Source organism: Aethina tumida, chromosome 3 (assembly GCF_024364675.1).
Source record: "Aethina tumida isolate Nest 87 chromosome 3, icAetTumi1.1, whole genome shotgun sequence".
Lineage (NCBI taxonomy): Eukaryota > Metazoa > Arthropoda > Insecta > Coleoptera > Nitidulidae > Aethina > Aethina tumida.
The window spans coordinates 4,553,461-4,558,878 of record NC_065437.1 but is presented as its reverse complement, the minus strand read 5'-3'; positions in this window follow the sequence as shown (position 1 = coordinate 4,558,878).

Here is a 5,418-nt window from a genome sequence, read left to right as displayed (position 1 = left end):
AATTAATTTTAATAAATACTTTGTATCTTATTTGTATTATATAAATTACAATATATTATATTTATGTTTAGTGAATATATTATTATTATAATATTTATTTTATATTAAATATATTAAAATAAATAGTAAATACTTTAAAATATATTTTTTATATCGAAAATAGAATTTTATTAATTTTCATATTCCATATATATTCTTTAGTTTATATTTTTATTGTAATATACAGGTTTATTATACTTTATAATTTTTATAATATTAAATTATAAGTTATTTATATATATTTAATAAAATAATTTAATTTTAATTTTATAAAAAAATAATTCTAATAAATATTTAAAAAATAAAATTGAAAATAAAAAAGATAAATTTTCATATTCCATATATATTCTTTAGTCTATATTTTAAACAATAGTATTTTTTATTACTTATATATTACTTTAATATTTCATATTAAATATATTAATGCAATTTAATTTTTTTAATAAAATTTTTAATAAAATAGTTTAAAAATTGGTTAAAATTTATTATAATTATTATTATTTAATTTAGTTTCACTTTCAAATAATATTATTTATATGTATATTATATTTACAACAATATATTTTATTTATATATATTGAATACATTATTTATTATAATTTAATTTTATTTTTATAAAAAATAATTCTAATACATATTTTAAAATATATTAACTATCTTAAAAATAGAATTTTAGTTTTAGTTTAATTTTAAAATAATAGTTACGTATAATATATTTATAACATATATATGTTATTTATATATATTGAATACATTATTTCTTATGTTTATTATAATTTTATTTTTAGAATTAATTCTAATAAATATTTTCAAATATATTAATTATATTGAATATATTCTTGTATCCTTGTATTCTATTTTAAATGTATATTATATTTATTACAATATATTATATTTATATTATTATTTTTATAATATTTATTTTATATTAAATATGTTAAAATAATTTAACTTTATTTTCATAAACAATAATTCTAATAAATTTTTTAAAATATACTAATTATATTGAAAATAGAATTTTATTAATTTTCTTATTTTAGTTTAATCTTAAAATAATAGTTACGTATATCATATTTATTTTATTTATGTATATTGAATACACTATTTCTTATGTTTTTTATACATTAATTTTAATGTATAATAATAATATTAATATTATAGTATTATATATATATAGTATATTAATATTATAGTATTGATTTTCATAAATACATTCTTTAGTTTAACTTTAATTTAACAGTTTGCATTATTTATGTACATTATATTAATTACAATTTATTTAATTAAATTTATTATTATTGTAATATAATTTTATTAATTCTAATAAATATTTTAATATATATTAATTATATTGAAAATAAATTTTCATATATACATTTTTATATATACATTAGTTTAATTTTAAAATAATAGTTTTTATTTTATATGTATATTATATTTATTACCATATATTATATATTTATATTTTTTGAATATATTATTTATTATTTCATATTAAATATATTAATTTATTAATTTTATTTTTGTTAAAAAATAATTCTAATAACTAAAAAAAATAAATATAAATAGAATTTTATGAATTTTTATTTAGTTGTTGTTAAATTATTATATTTAATTTTGACTACTTAAAAAACTAATTTTATGTTTAAATTATTACATTTATATTCAGTGTGTATTTATAAGATTTTTAAAATAATAAAATTATATATTTCTAGTAGCAATAAAATAAATTTAATTTAAAAATTGTTTTGTATTATATATTAAATTATGTTCACAGTTATATAATATTTATCCAGTTTTAGACATTTTTTTAATTTACAATAAAATTTAATTTTATTATTTTTTACTTTAAATTAATTAAACTTTTTTTTTCTCCTAATTAATAATACAATAAAAAGTAATAAATAGTTTTTAAAATCTGATTATATCTTTAATTATAATTTCATCAATATTAATTATCCAATGAAAAAATATTGAAAATTGAATTTACTCGTAATTTAATTGAATATATTTATGTATAATATTTTTATATGTTTTATTATTAATTTTTAAATTTTACATTTTTATACTAAAACTTTGAATTTTATATGTATTTATATTAATTCATTTTTTAGTATCAGTTATTACAAGTTGTAAGATATTATTATTTACTTTTATTAAGAATAATTTTTTAATTTTAATGAACAATTTATAAATTATATTTTATAGTTATTTTGAAAATTGAATGTATTATACTTATTTTATTATTAAGTAAGTTTATTACAATTGTAGATAATATTATAATATAGTAATTTTTATATGAAAATAATTTAAATTTATTCTTAATTTCATTTCACATTACTATTAAAAAAATAATTTATAAATTCTGAAAAAAAAAATTGTTTTTTAAATTCACAACTTAATTTATAAAATTATTTGGGAATGGCATTTCATCGACGGAACAGGGGCCTGCCAAACTATTCTTTTTACTCATCGGCCGCCCAAACAAAAAAGCCCCTTTGTTCGTTCACGGAGCGCCATTTTAGATTGGAGCCTTGTGTAAAAATAGTTCACTGATGCATGCTCCCCTAGATTGGTTATATAGTAGAGGGTCCGGCGTTCTTTTCGTGCACGACGGGGGCGAGGGGGGGACGAAAAGGGGCAGAGGCTGGGACCATTGTGTGTGCGTTCAGTTGGGAACGGTCCCCTTGTGCTTTTTCGCACTCGATTCGAATCATCGTTGACGGCGGGGTGGGTTGTTTTTTTCAAAAGTTACTGACGTCGACGGGGCGATTCCCTATGGGTCATTGATTTTGTTTGATGCGGAGCTGAGTTTTCCATGTGAAAAACTGTATCCGGCACACAGATTCGACACGCAGTTGTTTCCAGCACACGCGACTAGGTTTCCATAGAAAACTAATGATTTTCGTAGACAAACACACACGTAAATATAATACGTTAACTTCTACGATAATTTCCAACCCCTCAAAAGCACAAACACACAGCTAATCAAATAGGAATCAGTGCGGAGGTGAATATATTGTCCGGTGCACGATGGGATTTTAAAAATGCTGGAACAGTGATAGCAGGACCACCGAGAGTTACGGGGGAATAAAAAACGCCGAATTAGAATTCAACGAGTGTCCAGCCTAACTCCCTCTGAGCTACTGAGGTGATTGCCTGCCAATCTTTGTACCCTTCTCAATGTTCTGTGTCGGGAAATTCCACTCGAATATGGACCACGGTTAATGGGAGGGTTTGATTTTATGAAACCAATTGGACGTTGAAGACCTGAACACCATAAGTCAATTTAAAATATTCTGATTTGCTGTCAAATCATTAATTAATAATAACCACCAAAATTATTTTATTATATGGAAGTAATCTTGGAAGACCTTAGATATAATAACAACCACTCATTGTTCATAGTAAAACACTCTTTACACACTTTCTAATACTTTATTTAGTACATTAAAGAAAAATGTACTATTAGGGGAAAGTAAAAGGTGGAATTGCCCAAAAAAACTTCCGGATTTCGTGAGTATAAGTGACTAAAGTCGCCAACAGTCCAGACAATTCTCAAACTTAATTAACGGCCGTTTCGGGGAGCAATCAGCGTTCGGTCATTCATTGAATCTAATTCCCTGAAAGGCCATCTAATAAACGCTTCAATCTAGAGCTCTGCTTTTCTTCTAATAAATTGGCCGGATCACGTCAGCAATGCTTGATGGAAATTGCGGGGACACTTCTTATAATTTTGGTTCCTTAACTGGAATTCAATTTACGGAATGAATTTGTTTGAATGACTCGTTTAAAATAATTTGTTCATTGAATATAATAGTCCAAAATATGATTTTTTAAATAAATTTTATGTTTAATCCTTTTAAACTTCTCTAAATTTAAAACTAATTAAAAGGATTTCCAATTTTAAATTTTTTAATTAAATATACATCATTTTAAGTTAAATTATTAGAACATTGTAATTTCAAATAAATTGATAGAAAACATTTAAAAGACATTACATTTTAATTTGACGCAAAGAATAAATTAAAATATCATGAAATATATAAAAAATTTTATTCTGAACTAATTTGTAGCAAAGATTTTTTAAATAATTTTCTACATTAATTTGTAGCATAGAATAAATTGAAATATGACTATACATTTTTAAAATTAATATTAAACATTTGATGTTTGGTTCTTTTAAATTTTCACAATAGTAATTTTCTCTCAGAGAAACAAAATATTTGAAAGATTTTTGATCTTTTTTATAATTTTAAATAAAATTTTTAAAAATTTTCAACTTCAATTTGTAGCAAAGAATAAATTAAAGTATTATTACATATTTTAAAAATTTAATATTAGTTAATTTATCCACAGAAGTTTATTAAATTATAATCATTTTCATAATTTTTAAAAGATTTTCCTCATTAATTTGTAGTAGAGTAGAAATTAATTAAAATATGACTACAAATGTTTGAAATTAATAATATTATTTATTTAATATTTGGTCCTTTTACCATTACTAAATAGAATTGAAACAACATATTTTCAACTTTAATTTGTAGCAAAGAATAAGTTAAATTTTCAGAATTTTCAAAAAATATTTCCATATTTATTTGTAATACAGAACAAATTAAAATATGACTATCAATTTTTGAAATTAATATTATACATTTGATGTTTGGTTTTTCTAAATGTTAATTTGGTCATTTTAAGTTTTCTAAATGTTAATTTTCTCTCAAACTTTGAAGAAAAGTATTTAAAGGATTTCCAACTTCCTTCATAATTTCAAACAAAACATTTAAATGATTTTCTATATTAATTTGTAGTAAAGAATATATAAAAATATGACTACAAATTTTTGAAATTAATATTGAACATTTGATATTTAGTTCTTTTAAGTTTTCTAAATATTAGTTTTTTGTTTTTTAGACTTTGAAACAAAATATTTAAAGAATTTTTAATTTTAATTTATAGCAAAGAATAAATGAGTCGAATTGTGTATTAATCAATCAGTATTTAATTTTGATAAATTTTAATGTTCCTTCATAATTTCACTAAAATATTTAAAAACTTTAATTTGTAGCAAATATTACTACAAATTTTTGAAATTAAATATTTTATGTTTATTCCTTTTAAGTTTTCTGTAGCAAAGAATATGTTAAAGTATAATTACGAATTGTAAAAATTTAATATAGTTAATTTATCCTCAATTATTAAGAAGTTTATTACACTCAAATCTTTCTTCATAATTTTCAAACAAAACATTTAATTTTCTACATTAATTTGTAGCAAATAGTAAATTAAAATATGACTACACATTTTTTATTAATATTCAACATTCTATGTTTGGTCCTTTTAAATTTTCTCAATAGTAATTTTCTCTCAAACTTTCAA